The 16,948-nt window shown below is 46.9% G+C and overlaps 1 protein-coding gene across 4 annotated transcripts in view; it reads left to right on the top strand.

Annotated features, from left to right (window-relative positions):
- Window positions 1–16,948, top strand: part of LOC106751861 — a 253,863-nt gene that overhangs the window by 31,144 nt on the left and 205,771 nt on the right. The window lies entirely within an intron of this gene.

Here is a 16,948-nt window from a genome sequence, read left to right as displayed (position 1 = left end):
ATTCGCGCGCGAGAACATATGCTGAAATCAGCGTCCCGATGATATTCGAGAGCCAGTCACAAAATTTCTCGAACGCTGAAAAAAGATATCACGTATAAATTTGCTCCCACGCGAGTTTCTTTCCATGTTTCGCGCCACCCGTTTCCACGGGAGGATCGCGTGATCGAATACAAATAACTCAATTGTCGTTGCGTCCTCTAATTCGCGCCGTAAATTCGAGACTTTTTCCCAAATCGACGCGTGACGGTCGGAATTTTATTCTTCGTTGGTCGATTTGCTCGAATTTACGATCGCGTTTTCTACTTCGTGTCGATCGTTCGCCGGATCGAAGACGACTCTCCGAAGTTTCGCCACGGCGAGTCGCTAATCGAAAAATAACGATAAACCGTTCCTCGAATCCTCTGAGCCGGAGGTAGTCTGCACGACGACTCTTGGAAAAACACACGATTTTACGTAAACGCTAAGCGAGAAGCCGGTTTATCTCATTCCGGCGCGCGGACGCTTCGGCGAAGCGACTGCTCTCTCACCTTCGCCCGTTTACGAGAGATCGATCGGTGGATTCGTATAAATTTTCATGGGAGCTCTGGCGGATAAAGGATGGCCAGTGCGCGCTTCCCACCGTCGCCAATTGCGGGACTTCTGCACTTGATGCGACGCGTCGCCGCATAAATCGTGCGTCAGAATGAGTCGCGATCAAATCTCCGAATGCAAAATGGATGGATTCACACAGGCTCGGGTCGCCGCGTCCGTCCGTTCGCCTGCGACGACAGGGAAAAATACGGAATAACATCCGGCTACGGGGTATCTCGGGAACTCCTCGCGCGATATCGTCGGGTCCTGGAATTTCTCTCTGGTAACTCGGAACCCCCGTCCCGTGGACACTCTTCGCGTGATACTCGCCACTTTGCGATGTGTGATCTTTTTTTTACCACATTAATCGAATATCATTAATCTGTTGACAGTTACGGTTAATAATATTGTCTCGGGGCTTCCTTAATTTTATCGAACAAGAAGCGTATAATTATAATCCCATTTCGTGTCAGAATCTCATCTTTCTCACGCGAAGAAAATTACAAAACATTCAGAATATATTGACACATCCGCTTCGGATAATTTCCATTAAATATGTCGTGTTGCCCGAAATGGAAATCTGTATATCTTGATATTTTATTTATTTTATCAATTTACCAGTGGCTATATATTGTAAAGAGAAGAGAGATATTATAAATACACTTATATATTATAAATGTGTTTTTTGTGTTGTGCAACGAGGAAAAGAGAACACCAATTTACACGGCGAAGCAAAGAAATAAGATTCAAGCGCTGAACATTTCATCATCATAAAATCGATACAATCCTTGACTTTTGTTGGGAGAACGTCAGTACAGAATGTAGCGAATTAAAGACGACCGCACCTGTGCCTGACAGAGTCTCGATAGTTCGGCGTTATTTGCATACGAACTTGAATGTTACGTTGGAATCTCAAGGCTGTCCGTCCTTTCCCTCGAAGATCGCAATCTCCGTGCACCACGCGCTGCGTCGATCGCAAGCCGATGCGAGAAAAGCTCTCGGGGCTGACTTGGGAATGACTCGGCTAGGGCGGGCCGAATCACGAGCGAAATATTTTTCCTCCAGGAACGAAGTCCAGCTGACTCACGCGATGAACTTGAATGGCTGATGCGTAGTCGTCTATACCGTCGCGTTACAAGAATGATGCATGCGTTACTCGAGGTGTGGGTGATGTCACGTGCCACGAAGCACAATCGAGGAAGCGAGAGTCCAATTACGAGAGTTCCGACGAGGACAGTGACAACGAAGTCGCGTTTCGGTATCAGCTGGCGACATTTATAAACAGTATAATTTTGTACGAAATTTACACGCCAATCTTACACATTCCATTTTATACATTAAATAATTTCTTCTTTCCATAAAAATTGATATTATTTTATATTTCTGATTGATGAGCAAAAAGATATTTGACACACGAAGAATAAGTTGCGTGTAAATTATTTTATTCGCGAGAATTCGTCGAATTTCTACAAATGTCCACGTAGAAATTAACGGTTGGTACGCAGTTATTTTCGGCTGAATAAACCGCTTATGTTTATAATAGCCGATTTGCTTGTAAATGTATTGAATATTTACGAACGGATGCAAAAATAACATCGACTGACACAAACGTAGTTCGAGAGGTATTCGGACGCGACGTTGTCGCGATCCTCGACGACGGCTGTCGCTCGATAGGAGAGGACGGTTTGGACCAAGCGGATAATACGCATTAACACGCGGCATGACGCCAGGCAGCATCGGCCACGGTTAAGCCTTTCGGGACGTCGAAAAAGAGGCGGCTTTTATCCGGAGAAAAAATCTCCCAATTAGGGTAACGTACGGTCGAAGATCGGTAAACTTGAACACGAGTCGGGCCCGTGGCCGAGAATTGGCTCTTTAGTAGGCGGCTGTAATCACACGTTCGACCCCGACAGCTGATTACTAATTATCATAGGATCGTTAAAACGGCACGGCATTGCTCACGGCTAATTCGGATCTCATCGCTCGAAAGTAAACGCAGTCTTAGGCGCGCGTCTTCGCCCACCGGTGTCTGGGAAAAGTTTCTGGCTCAATAACGTCGTGGGAACGTCGCGAACGAGCAAGCGATTAACCCTTCAAACGCAACGCGAATTTCTGCCAGAAGTAATGCAAAGGGATGGAAGTTAAGTTAAGGCTGATCGTGAAACGTATTATTTTTTTTTTTTATTTTACGAACAGTTTGATCGTACCTAAACAGGAAGTTTTATTCGAGTCAACTAAATGAGTCTCTCAGTATATTATCAGAACGACCGGTGAATTAGTGAAAGATTAAAATTAAATTAAATGAAATAACCGCTGCGGAGGAAAAAGAAAACGTTCAGGTGGAATTTCAATAGGAGAAATAGAAAATCTGCCTTTTCAGAAAGGATATTTTCGCGTGGATTAGAAGATCCAAAGCGATCGTGTAGTGCAGAGATAAAAAAAAGAATACTACAGGAATGTTTGCTGCACCATCGATGGACGAGGGCGAACGACTACCTTCCCGCGCGGATCCCGCAATTTCGAAATCGAGATCGTCGCTCGGCGATCCCATTTTTTTTTCGTAACCTTGTCGGAAACCTGAAATTCTCGGGCGTACGTCGACCGCGCGGCGATCGTTCCTTCGAATTCCTCAATGACTTCTTTGTGCCAGCCTTGGTACTTTCACTTTTCATCTCCCCGGCCATGTGACCAGGTACTGTCATTCCCCGCGAAATGCGCACACGCGCGAGCGCGCGTGCACGCGCAGCTGCACTCCCTCGCTCGCTCGCTCTTTCGTTCGCACGTCGTGCGCACGGTGTGCGTACGTGGGGAACGAGATATGCACGTGTGTAGGTGGAAGTGTAGGACTGCCGTACATCCGGTTGGGCGTGTCGGATGGGCGCTCGAAAACGGTTGCGTTCGTACCTCGTTAACGCGAATCGGATGCAGTTCCTGCGGCAGGACTGCAGAATGCAACCACTTTCCGCTAGCGTGAATGCAGTTCGTTAGGTGATTCATCGAGAGTAGCCGATGTCCGCTACTTGAACACCGTGAAACATAGACAAGCAGTGAACGCTCCCCATTGACGCCTTCGGAAAAGCGTCCCGAGGATAAATCATTATACGGGGATGTTTGTAAACGTTGCCGGTCAAGCTCGTTTTTGACTTTTGAGTTAACCGAAGGGCTTGTCGAACGCTGTCGACTCGTCCAGATGTTTCCCGAGTCGAAGTCTTAATTTTACATTAAGTCTTCAAAGGTCTTCCATCCGTGCTCTTTTGACGCCACAATGGGAAGCTATTTCCGTTTTCTCCGCTTGAAGACCTAATGTCGAATTTTTAATTTCCCTCGGGAGGCCTAAATCTCCTTTGTAGCATTAAAGGAGCACTGATAATGCTGCGAATGGGAAGTTATTTACGTTTTCTCTAAAACTCTTCTCGAAAACTTAACGTAGAACTAGATAGACTTAATATAGAATAAAAATTCCGACTCGGGTTGCCATCGATACGCAAGACGAAAGATTCACGCGAAATGACATATCTCGAAGGACTCGGTGAATGGGGGGGGGGACGAAAACTCTCCGCTTTTGCTCCATTTCACGATGCTGCGCGGCTCCGATCGTTCGAGCGAGCCCGTGCTGAAAAGGTTAATAACCAGACGGGGTCATCGGGTCGCATAAATGTTTTTTCTTTCGCCTGCGGGCCCCGCGTCGCTCCTCGCGCATTATCAATTTGCAATGCTGATAAGATGGAAATGCCCGAGCGGATTTGTAAGTCGAGTCGCGACGTAATCGGCTTCGCCGCTGCGAACGATGAAAGCGATCCGGCCTCCGCTGACGAATGACCGATTGCGGACCGTTTTTATTCTCTTTGCCGTCGCTCACTGCATTTCTTCCCGTCTCGATGACACATTTCTCGAGGAAGAATTACATTACGGTCGCTAAGCAATTTTCTCTGATTCGCACTAGTCGTATCATCGGAACGTAAGTGAAGTGCACAAACAGATAAAATAATAGATAATTAAATATGTAAGAAGATCGCATGCGTGCAATGTCAACGAACGATGTGAGTGAGCACAGGACGCGAAATGTAATATATAAATCGCAAGTCGCGCACAATGACTGTCACTTGAAACCATGTGCACGGCAGCTGTTTCCTTCCTAGCCCGACAACTAATTGCTTCGTTCGATCCCCTTTCGTGCGCGAACCGACAATCGAGATCGCTACATCCGGCAACGGTCTCGTTCCTTCGTTCTCTGGAAAGGTTTCTCCATCGTATCTATCTATCATGGCAAGACGAAAGATTCACTTGAGGCCAAATTCTTGCCGATCTCGCTCAAATGACTCTGGTCCCGAAATAATTGATCGACACATTCGTCGTGCGCAAAAATTCACTTTGTAGGACAATTAATATACAAACCACGTGTACACAAACAAACATTTCTCTCTGAATCCTCTTTTTTCAGTTCGGACGGCACTCTTCGCTGCGATGAGCATTCTTATATTCCGACAAATAAATTCGCGAGAGCGACGGCAGTTCGTAGAACTTGCGTGCCGATCCTCCCTGCCAGCTTCTCCCCTGGGATATTCCAGATATCGTCGTCGCTTTTTCTCGGTGTGAACGACCTCGTGAGCCGGTGCCGTCGAAATTAATTTGCCCCCCTCCCCCCCCCCNTTTCCCCCCCCCCCCCCCCCCCCCGTCGGCCGCATGCAACCCTCGCCTTCTCTTTTTCTAGCCAGCTGCGACGCGAGCCGATCGCAACCGCGGCAGCGGCAACGACGGCCAGGCAGATGCGAGAGCCAACGTGTGGTTAACTCGGAATTACATCCATTTAGCGGCATCCCCACATTTTGTGGCCGCTTTGTGCCGCCAATTTGTTGCCGGCGACGCGATCGGCCGGACGCGCCAACCGCCGGTACCAACGGTTAATTTGTTTGCGCGTCGCGCTTGTCATCGCGGAGACGAGCTCACGAGCAGTGGGTGGTAACTGATAACGAGCCCCCATGCCTGTTCGTGCATACTGATACTGTTGTGTATAAAGAAATCTCTTGTGTGCCGTTATTATAACCCAGATTGCGCCCAAGCACCAATTGCCCTATTAGTCCGTAGTGTCCCATCGATCATTTCGGAGTCGACTTTTTCTCGGTAAAAATGCCGTTACGATGGACTTCGATTAATCGACGATTAAATACAAAAGGCTATTAAATGCATTAGGACCGACTGATTTCATAGTTTTAATTCAACATTCGGAAGCCTTTAGTAATAATCTCTACAGTGAGAAACTCATTTAGTTGAATCAATTAAATTCTTGTTTGACTATGAAGAACTTAAGAACAGGAATGGCACACTTGAAAATAAACGAAGCCGTGGGGTCAATCTGACCTTATCATTAGAGGGTTAACACAGGACGTTGCACGCTTTCTGGAATCTGCGAATTTCGCAGAAAATGGATTATATTGCTCGGTATGTTCCCTGTTTTCTACATTTACGAGCAAGCATCTGGAGTCGTTTCCGCGCTTTTCGCGAATGCGCGGCCGCAAATTAGCATGCGGGAATAGCGCTGCGTAAGAGAGATAGACTTCGCCTAGCGAGAAGTAACGAGAAGCGGTGTACACAACGGCGAACGAGTAACACAGATTAGCTCTGTACCGAGGAAACGTAACGTAACGGTACGAAATGAGAGGCTGGCGTGGCCGTAACGATGACACAACATCGCCGACATCGCCACCTTATTATCGCCTATATATGCTTAGGCTGCTCTCACAGCGACCACTTTTGTGAGTAAAGCGGAGAAAAAGTGTCGGTTCGCAGCTAATAAAAGGCGCGCGAGCTCGCGAATATGCACGCTTTTGTTTACCGTGTAGCGAGAACACGAGATTCTTGAATCGATTGAAATTTGGAGCCGAGGTATCCTTAGCTTACAACAAGCGCGCTTGGCACGAGGTATTCTCGTATTCAGTCTGCGGTTAGAACGCATAATGCGAAGATAATTCTCGCCGAGGAGGATAAGGATTATGTCAATGCGCGAGTGTGTTTGCGCGGCGCGCGATAAAAACCACTTTCGTACTTTTTTTTCTACATTAATTCGCGGTTATACATTTCTTCCTCGCGATCCACGCGTTTTCTTGGTGCGGTTTCGCTTTTAAGGCGGTATTCTCATTTAGAAAGCTTCGTTTTTGTGCATGATTTTAAGAATTTTGTTTGAACAAACTATAAGATATACAACTTCCAAGTTTTGCATAAATATTTATCTATACTTTAACTATGTACAATAATTTCTATACATTATTATCTTCAATATTAATAAAGTTATAAATAGTTTTGTTAACGTTGAAAGGTTAGTTGCCACGATTGCGGACGTTGCAGGCTTCTGGCACCAAAATGACAGAAAATTATTAAACTGTAAACTTGTGACTATCGTCTCTACCACAATGAGATCGATATCATATTTATGTAATATTTCGAATTTTTAATGATCCCTAAAACTAAAAAAGAAATGACTAAAAATCAATTTTTCTCTTTTAAGTTGTACTATTTTGTAAAGAATCAATTTTTATTTTCTATAAGTGGTAAGGACGATAGCTACAAGTTTAATAATTTTTTGCCGTTTTGGTTTCAGAAGCCTAGAGCGTCCGGGATCGTGGCAACCACGCAAGCAAAATTTTCGTTCAGCGCTGTACAAAATTATTTATAATTTTATTAATATTGAAAATAATAGTGCGTAGAAATTAATGTATATATTTACAATATAGATAAGCATTCATACCAAACTTCTGAATTATACGTTAAAATATTTTCCAAAAAATATCTGAAAATCGCCTACAAAACGACGTTTCAAATAAAAATATCCCCTTAACTTTTCCACGGTAAAAATATCTCCGAAATAAACACAAGAAATAGATTTTTTGAAAATTTGTTTATCGTAGAACATCTGGCCCGTCGCTCGCGAAAAAAATCTTTGTATCGATGTTCGACGTTACGAATTAAAAAGATCCGCTACTGAAACTTGTATCAATTAATTCGAAGTGCTTGAATCAACACTGAGTCATCGAGTCCGCAGATCGCGAGGAAGAAGCTGCAGTAGCGTGCGCGTTGCACCGCGCGTCACGTATATCGAGTTTCCAACGATCTGACGATAATCGAGGCGTATCCATTTACGTGATTTACCTGATCATGTTCGCCCACTAAGTGGCATCACTCGCCAAGATTATGTCACTTATTACCGCTACAAATCTTGGCAAGCGCCGGTCGTTCGCTCGCATATTATTTCTGTTCAACGCGTGTCGCTCTTTTGTCATGCGTACTCGCTACAGAGAGATCCCTCAAAGATCTTCAATCTATATAAGTCTGTAAAAATTTTAATTTATAAACTTGTGAATATATATCGTGGGAAATCTTTAATATATAACAGAATATATTATAAATTCTCTCGCACATTTTTTCTACTAAAAATTGTATTACATTGAAACACTACGAAAGAACCTATTACACAGTAAAAAATTCTGTAAAAACAGTCCATTGAAATTTTTGTTATTTTAACATGGGAATATGTTGAAAAATACATAGATATATATATGTTAAATTAACATGTTTACCTTGTTAACATATTGCTTTTTCACATATTCACTTTGCTAACATATTATTTTTTAACATATTCACCTTGTTAAAGTAAGACGAAAATTTCAATGGAACGTTATTTACACCAAATTTTTTACTATATATTTACAAGAGCGGTATTAACAACGAGAAGTTCGGGATAAATTGTATGATAAGATTTCGGTAGAACAATCATATTTGAGAAGGACGAGAAGCATATCGGAGCGGGGTTAAGGTGTTGCGACATGTTACGACGTGGATGGATTATCGCGCCCGGAATTTCTCCCGCGATAACGGCGGAGCCGAGAATCTCGCGCTGCCCACCTGCTCGCCTATCGAAATCTCACTGGTCTAGTTCGACGCATCGTGCACCACCCGGCTNATATATATATATATATATATATATATACACATGTACTTCGCAAGGCGCGCAATACGTGAATGCAGTCGCGATCGCGCGTTACGACTGCATGGTTGCGCGCTATCGCGGCGAGCGGAGCTTTTATCGCTCGGTTCAACGGGTAAATAATGACGCCCGCGTGCTTTGCGATTTATGGCGAATCAAACAAATGTTACGTGAAGGAAGGAAGGGGCGGTGTGTATTTGTAACTTAGCCTCGAAGCGAGAGGAATTCTCTTTAGCGCGTTGCTTGTTATTCTCGATACTTGCGAATCCGGCGAATTTGATCTTTTCAACTATCGTATCACTTTCCGACATTTGTCCACGTTCTCCAGGGAAACTTCCTTGAATTCTGAGACTTCCTTGAAAAGAGAAACGTCGTTTCAAGTCGAGACTTTTCGATACTTCTTTTTACATCTGCGATGTATTAAGTTTACGCGTTGCACGCATTAATATTAAGCCCATAATTATATATTTGATATATTAAGTGTTAATGTTAGACACGCGTTACTTTCGCGGCCCCGAGAGGTATTACGCAACGGAGCCCGATCACGCGTAACTTTCGCGGATCGGTCGGCGGGAATCGGCGACCGCCTGCGTATTTTATTAAGACGTTGCCCCGCGCGCGTCAGGTTTAAAGTCACGCTTTAATATTGTTACTTAAGTGGCCGAGAAGGCACGTCGGTGGTTTTTGTTGACCGTGTTAATCGGGCCGTAACACTTTGGAAGGTAACGTAACCAACCTTCAGCGGTACCGCGCGCGGTATTCCCGCCGTCAGCGGGCGAAAAAGTGGGAGCCGCCTTGGGTTCCGCGGGACGGTCGTATTTTCATTTCATCAAAATGCGCGTGACCCGCCGGTCGATCAACGACGGTGCAGCGACGTACTCATTTATTTATCAGGGATCTCTCACGCTCGTATTCTCGATAAAGGGCCGCGCTAATTATTTCACGACGAATTATTTCGCGCGCGAGCCGACGTGAGAAAAGAAGAGCCGCCTCCTCTCTCGCGCGCGCGCGCGCGCGGCTCTTGGTTAATTAATAACGTGATTCGCAGGATCTACCTGCAGGATCGATCGACCGATCGATGGATGGATCGATACGTTTCAGTTTCGAGAAACTGCACTCGTCTCTCACGACAAAGGCCGCGCACGGACACGCTCGAAGCTTCGGAGCGGCTCGATAAGACGTGACGCGTTCTCGTGTTCGACACGTTTCTCTCGGCCCGTCACGGTAGATAGAGCACACGAGTCGATTTACCGGTGAGGTGGAAAATAATTAGATGCGAGCGTCGCGATAAACGCTCGAGAGGTGGCGGCGAATCCGCCCGGCGCGAGCATCTGTGTGAATCGATCCCCGTTGAACGGTGCACCTATTACCTCGCAATTCCCCAATACCGTGTCGCACCTTTTCACGAACCAACCGGCGAGAAATTGTTATTTTACGCGAAGCATTTTTTCTACCTGCGGTATATGATTTGTCTGTGTAAAATATTCTCATTTTGAAGGAGAAAACTGAATTTTTGCCATTTTCCACTGATTTCTTCCGCCGGTTTCTTTCCGAGGAAAAAGTGAGGAAAGCGTTTGTGTTTATTTATTAAAAAAAATACACTTCATTATTTATCATATCGTGGATGATAACGGGAAGAAGAACTCTCTTGCAGCAGAAGTCAGATCAGATGAAAGCTCGGTGACGAGAAATGAAAACTCTGCGACAAAAGGTAGTATCTCTGTTATCGCGACTGAGAACAGATTCGCGTGAACATTTAGACAACTAAAAACGATTAACTGAGAAACTACTGGAATCTTTCTGATCCCCGTACAACGGAGTGTGGTATTTTCCACACGCCCGACGCGAGCAAAGTTCAAGATCGGCCGCTCCGACATCTTTGATTGCGCCAGCAGTGATGATTGTTCGTTATTTTTATTTAAGATTCATTAATATTTACTCAGTTAATTGGCACGTACAAATGATACCCCGGTATCGATCGAGCGGCGAGAGGCAGACTTCCACGGAAAATTACGCGCGCACTCCAGCCGCGAGGGGTCAACCGCGGGGTAGCCTCGCGGCTTAACGCGAGGGTTATATACTGGCGTTTCTCATTAAAAGCGACTGCGCTCGGGCGGGAATGTCTCCGGGCATCCTCGTAACTCGCCCGTAACTTTCCTTCCTTGTTCCGCGATAAATAACTTCTCGGTCGCGCCTCCGCCAAGAGTATGCGCGGCCCCGATACTGAAAGCGAAAGAGAAAGAAACAAAAGCTCTCGGTGGAGAAACGCGCAGTTGGGAAGAGGTGGATGAAGAGATGGGGAGATATCGGGGAGAAAGGAATGCGCGGGACCACAGGGGATGCTGGGAAGGAGATGGATGCGTCGGAAGGGACGAGAAATTGAGAAGTGAATTTTCCGACCACCGAGACGAGAGGGGCGAGAAGGTTCTCCCGTCGTTCCGTCCGCGCGGAAGGGGAGAATGAGTTCGGTAAAACTGCCGACGAGAATAGAAGCAGGATGCGGAGGATGCGTCGGTCGTTTTATCGCCGAGTCTCCTCCGCAAGTGGCGACCAGCAAAGATTAAAGGTCGCAAGTGGACACGCACGTACACACGCGCGGTATATCGCTCTATCACCGCCTTCCTCCCGCGAGGGTAACCAGGCAAGGCGATGTGATCGGATTATGGCTCGCGGACACGCTTAACGCCTGGCGAAAATTTATGCGCGCCGTGCCGGTACGGCATTTGCGAATAATTATGCGGGTCACTCTCCAGATTATGTAAGCGGAGCGTTCTCTCGGTTCTTTCGCTCCTGTCCGCTCGCCGCCCATAGTTATTGCCGTGAAGGGGAGAGAGATAGAGAAATCCTCGCGGACGACAGCGCTAAATCCTCGCCGGGCCGTACATGGACCGTGGAGGAAAAAGATGGCGGCGATCCGCAGGATATCGCGCCAACTTTCCCCGCGTATACTAGGAACTCGGCTTTTCCGCGAAATGTATAATGCGGACTAATTTATGACGCACACACAGACCGGATGTGGGGCTTTTATCGCGATGATTAAAGCAGTGTGACGATATGCCGACGGCGATGCTCTGGACAATTGTGCGCGACAAGTTGTAACGTGTACGGTATTTACAGATTTCAATGGGAGGACGCTTCCATTTGTGAGTAATTAATTGACAAATGATTTATTAAAAAACAATGGTTAGATTCACAAAACGCTGTCAACGCTGTTCAAAGGAGGGTGGAATCCCCACCGTTTAATAATCACGCGACGTCCGACATTTTGCGGAAGATTTCCNTTTTTTTTTTTTTTTTTTTTTTTTTTTTTTCTTAAACAAACTCTTATCACACATCGCGATTGAGCGGTGCATCGAGTTTACCGGCTGACTCTGGTGAACATAAATCCCGCGGTACTTTCGCTGGAGAAATTCATCGACGATCTTTGATGCGGCGTACGTTGAGTCACCGGTACGTTATGCCGCGATAAAGTGTCGCAATACATCAGCGTGCAACAAGTTATCGCCGAACGAGCGGTATTTCTGCCCGACGATAATTACCCGCGGACCCGGGCATCGTTACCGCTCTCGGATAGCAATTAGTTCCACGCGCATGAACGATTTCTAATTGGTAGTCCATTAAGCTACGATAGATTATTACTTCTCTTCCTATTTTATCAAAATCGCGATACACGAGACCAGTTTATTCCCGGTCGATATGAGGCGAACGAGCACCGCGCGGAACGGTTAATTACCTATTAATTGGCCAAACAAAATGTCGTCGCCTCCGCTGCGTGTTCGACTCGCGCGAACAAGCAGTTTTTTCTCGTGTAATTTCGCGTGCGTCGAGAAAAAAATAAAGAGATTCGGAATAACTTCACGGTGGTGGAATCTTGACCGACGGAGATCTCCGCGCTATTGTGCGCCCGTTGCGTGTGCGCGCGCGCGCGCGCGTAATTAGATATGCCGATGATTGCGCGCATGGCTCGACGCATCGACGCAACGTGGCTTTCAGATTACAGCGGCGCAGCGTCCGCGTCAATGGCGAGCAAAGATTCGTAATTAACGATTACCGTTAAGTCTCCGGTCCGATAAACGGGAGAAGATGAGATCGACCGATCAGGAATTGACCGCGACATCGGAGGATCAGGAAGTGAAGGACGCGGCCGGGGGTTAACGAATAGCAGCCCTTGAGCGCTAAAAAGGACGACCCGGCCGCTTTAGAAAATAACGTCCTCGTTGCGCTCCTAACAAAAGTATCTATCGGTGAATATTGCACGGCGTTTCTCACGATGCCGGGTTACGACGCCCAATAAAATTGTATCGCAATGCGACGTGCGTGCGACGTGTAATAGCTTGTACGAAGATAATATTGCTCCCCCTCCCCTCGCTCTCTCTCTCTCTCTCTCTCTCTTTCTCCTTGAGTAGCATCTTTATTGGCTATTATGTTAAATTTATAGTGCATTCCTTATTTTAAAGCTCTAACTGTGCCGTGGAGTAACTCGAAGCAATAGATATGACCCAGTGCGATAATGTATATTTTTTCGAATACACGTGTCTTTCATCACGTACTCCTTTCTAATTGAAGTGTTCGGGATAGCAGCATGTACGAAGTCACGCATAAAACAAAAACGCGACTCTAATTGACAGACAACAGTAACACATTTTCGTCGGTGTGGGTTGTAAAAATACGATACAAGAAGAACACGCAGGAATATACAAGGACGATACATCTTATCGAAGATTTCTATCTCTTCGGGGCATCTATTATGGAACTGGATATCTATCATGGAACTGTTCGGAATCATTCAGTTATTCGGTAGATTTTCTCTTATATTTGATGGGGAATAAGTAAACGATTCCGATCGGAATCAATTCCAAACGAGTCCATAATACATGCTCTGGACATCTATTATGGAACTATTTGGAAAGCTTTCCGTTTCGGAATCGCTTATTCCTTAGAAAACAATAGAAATCTATGAAATAATCGAGTGATTCCGATCGGAAACTTATCCGAGCATTTCCATAACAGGTACCCAGAGTTTAGAATGTATTTCAGAAATGACACGACATTTCTCCGACAGTTTCAATTGTCCTGTACAAAGGGAAAAATTCAATTACATCTCTCGAGTCGTTCTCTCTCTCTCTCTCTCTCTCAAATCGTAATAGGGTGTCCGTACGTGTCGTTGTCCGTTCAATCGACCATAAGAAACCGCCGCGGTTGATTCGCCTACCGCAGAGTCATCCTTCTTTAATGAAATCGCCCTCCCCCACCCCTCCCACCCTTTAAGGCCCGTTGCTGGCCATTATAATTCTATCTGGATGCAAGGGGGCCGCGCGTCAATCGGCGGCATACGTCGAAGTGGGCGACGCGATGCGCTTGAAAAGTGCATCTCGCATTGATATATGCGCATAATCGCTGCGGTAGGAATTCACTCCGGCGGCGGAGGGGTGGAGGTTGTGGAGGGTGAAAACACGTGGAGATCGGCCGCTATTCACCCACACACGCGCGTGCATCGATCTCGATCGATCGATCGGTCGGCGACGAGTGGCCGTTATACCTGCTAGTCGGGTTCCAATCGGTCAATTTGCGGCACGATTCGCACGTTACCGTGTTACGAAACGCAGCCGGGGTGGAGGCGGTCGGTAGTCGCGTGAAGAGAGAGAGAGAGAGAAACGATCTTCCTCTCGCTCGATACACGCCCGCGGCCGTAACTCATCGTCGATCTCCGTAATCACGGACTGGGCAGAGCCATTAAAATTATCGATAAGTATCGAGACCCCGTATCACCAGCACCTGCGAGAGCGGATAACGCGGGGCCGCGGGAGAGAGCGAGAGAAAAGTCGCGTCACCGTTCTCTCGAGGAAACGACGGGAATTCGCGCGATCCCCGCGACTACTGATTCACCGACGGCGATGCTGATTCACCGGCTCTCGTCCCGTTTTCATCGGGAGCAACTCGGCCGTGAAGCGAAGCCGCGCGGGCAAATTAACTCCTCGCGAGCGGCTCACTTAGATAACCTCGCCGGCGCGATAAAGTTGCACGGCGCGAGTGGAAAAAAGATTTCGTGGCGAACAGGCGGATTATACGGAGGATGCGCTAATACCTCCGATAAATTGGCACTCGTGACTCGGCGCGGTGATATCGCGTCGCGTGCTGTAATTTCACGCGCGCGATCCGAATGAATCGAGCGACTGCGGCAGCGCCAATCTCACGGGGATGGCTTTTACCACCGGCATCGCGTGTCACTTTACGACCACTCAGCCGGCTGGAAGTTTGTTACACGCACAAATAATTGAAAAAGAAGTCTCTCTCTCTCTCTGGGCTGTTGATCGCGCGCCTTTGCTATGTCGACGCGACGCGTAGTTGCGCAACTTGTTGTCCTCGTAATTCCTCCGGCCTGACGTCGGGCGGCCGACAAAAATTCGTGGGAAGCCGCTACTTACGTATCGATAGAGGCCGGCCGGTAATCGGATTAGCGACAAAGCAGCTTTGAGAAGCGGGCCGACGAGTGCGACGCGTTCGCGTGTGTCCGCGTTTATCGCGTGCGCCGCGAAGGAGAACGTCCTGAAAAACAGACGGGGCGGAGGGAAGTGTTTTCAAGGGAACGTATTACATAACTAAATATGCAATTACGTAGATAAACGGGTACGCCGTTGGCCATAAATTACGCGTCTACCTATCCGCGCGGTTCTATTGCTTTTTACTCCCGATAATTATTGCGGCTAACGGTGCAGTCGTGCGGCCGCCATTCGCGTATGACAATGCACAACTGGCCGCAGGTGAGAGAACGGAAGAAGCCACTGACGCTCGAGTTTCGCGTCTTACCCGCGAGCTAACGTCAACACCTCGGCGCGCAAAATGGACGAGGGGAAGCTAGAATACACGCCGGGATTTCATTCCAATGGAAAAATCAATACACGGGGGAAAATAAGTTTGCCGTTATAGCGAAAGAGAAGATTTTCGATTTTCGGAAGGACATTCTCCGCTCGCGAGTGCATTGTGATTCACTTAATTAGAAAAACGGTACAAGTCCTTTTAAAGCGATTCTTCTCTCATGGAAGTGCAACTTTCACATTTGAGTTAAGACGATACCGTTCGAGAATACCGATTCGTCGACTTACGCACGGCGGATGCGCGCAAAGGCGTGCTTTGCATACGCGCGTCCAAGATGGATAGTCGTTGGCAGACTCGATCTGTAAAGCCGGTAATTACGCCTATTACCGTAATGCTGATTGTTTTGGTCGTGCACACCCTTTTTCCATGTGGCGTTCCGCGCAACACGCGCTATTCGTTTCGCCCGCGCAGAAAGCGCCGGCAAGATACGAACCGATTAGTGCTCACTTTGAGCGGTAATTACAGGGGCTTTTATTGAGAAGGAAATTCACTCGCAGCGCGCACCGTGTTCCATTCTTACCGGCGAACTGACGAGATGCACCAGCCGTTGGAAAGAAAGGACTCGTTTTTAATTAACTCCGCTTCTCGTTTTCGTCCTTTCATCGTTTATTCCCTGCTTAACAACGTCCTAAAGCCTTGTTCCTTCTCTACTTCTTCAGTCATATTGTGATATTTTTTACGGAAAATAATCTCGTTTAAAGCAAAAGTGGGCAAGTATCTATAACTCTGGAGGTTCTTATTATTTTGATCTACAAATGCGAATATATTTAAACATAGAATATGTGTATGTATTTAATATATACATATAGATTATTCTGTGTTGAGAGTTGAAATATTCATACTCAAAGATCAAAACAATAAGAAAGCCCAGAGTTAGGTACCTTGACATTCCCCGACCTCCCGACATCTTTTTAAAAACAGAACATAAAAGCAGGCGAAAATCAAGGGGATGCCATATTTGAAAACTCGCTTGACGCTCGCCTCGTCGGATAAGGATCGAGCGGCGGTTTCCCGCGGAACGTTTCCCACAGGACGGCGAGCATTGTTCGCGACGTGATTTATTCCGCGGGCCGAAAGGACGCTCGCGGAAAAAAAGTCGGCTACAAAGAGAAATGGTTTCTCAAAACGTCCCGAGGGTGGAAGCGGGCGGTCACGCTCGCTCGCCGCGGCACGTCGCGCATCGGGCCCGGCGGGCCCGCGCGGGCTAATTACTATCTAATTGCGCGCATTACTGAATGCAACAACAACAGGCCGCGGCCGTTAAAGGCGGCCGCGACGACGCCCGGTATAAATGAGCCCTGACGGGATATAAATTCAGGGTTAAATACTGCATACAAAACGCAGTAAAGCCCCGGTTTACGAGCATCCGACAAGATCTCCCGCGTACGTAGCCGCGTGTGCAGGGCCGCACGAATATCTGCGCTTCCGCGGGCAAATTTGGCGTAACAACGCCGAAATTATCGACCGTTCATTCATGCCGGGATTCCGATTACTTAAAGGTCTCGAGACAGGTATCCGTCGATC

The sequence above is a fragment of the Dinoponera quadriceps genome, unplaced genomic scaffold (assembly GCF_001313825.1).
Source record: "Dinoponera quadriceps isolate SergipeBrazil2010 unplaced genomic scaffold, ASM131382v1 scaffold316, whole genome shotgun sequence".
Classification (NCBI taxonomy): Eukaryota; Metazoa; Arthropoda; class Insecta; order Hymenoptera; family Formicidae; genus Dinoponera; species Dinoponera quadriceps.
This window is presented reverse-complemented; position numbering and strand designations above follow the sequence as displayed.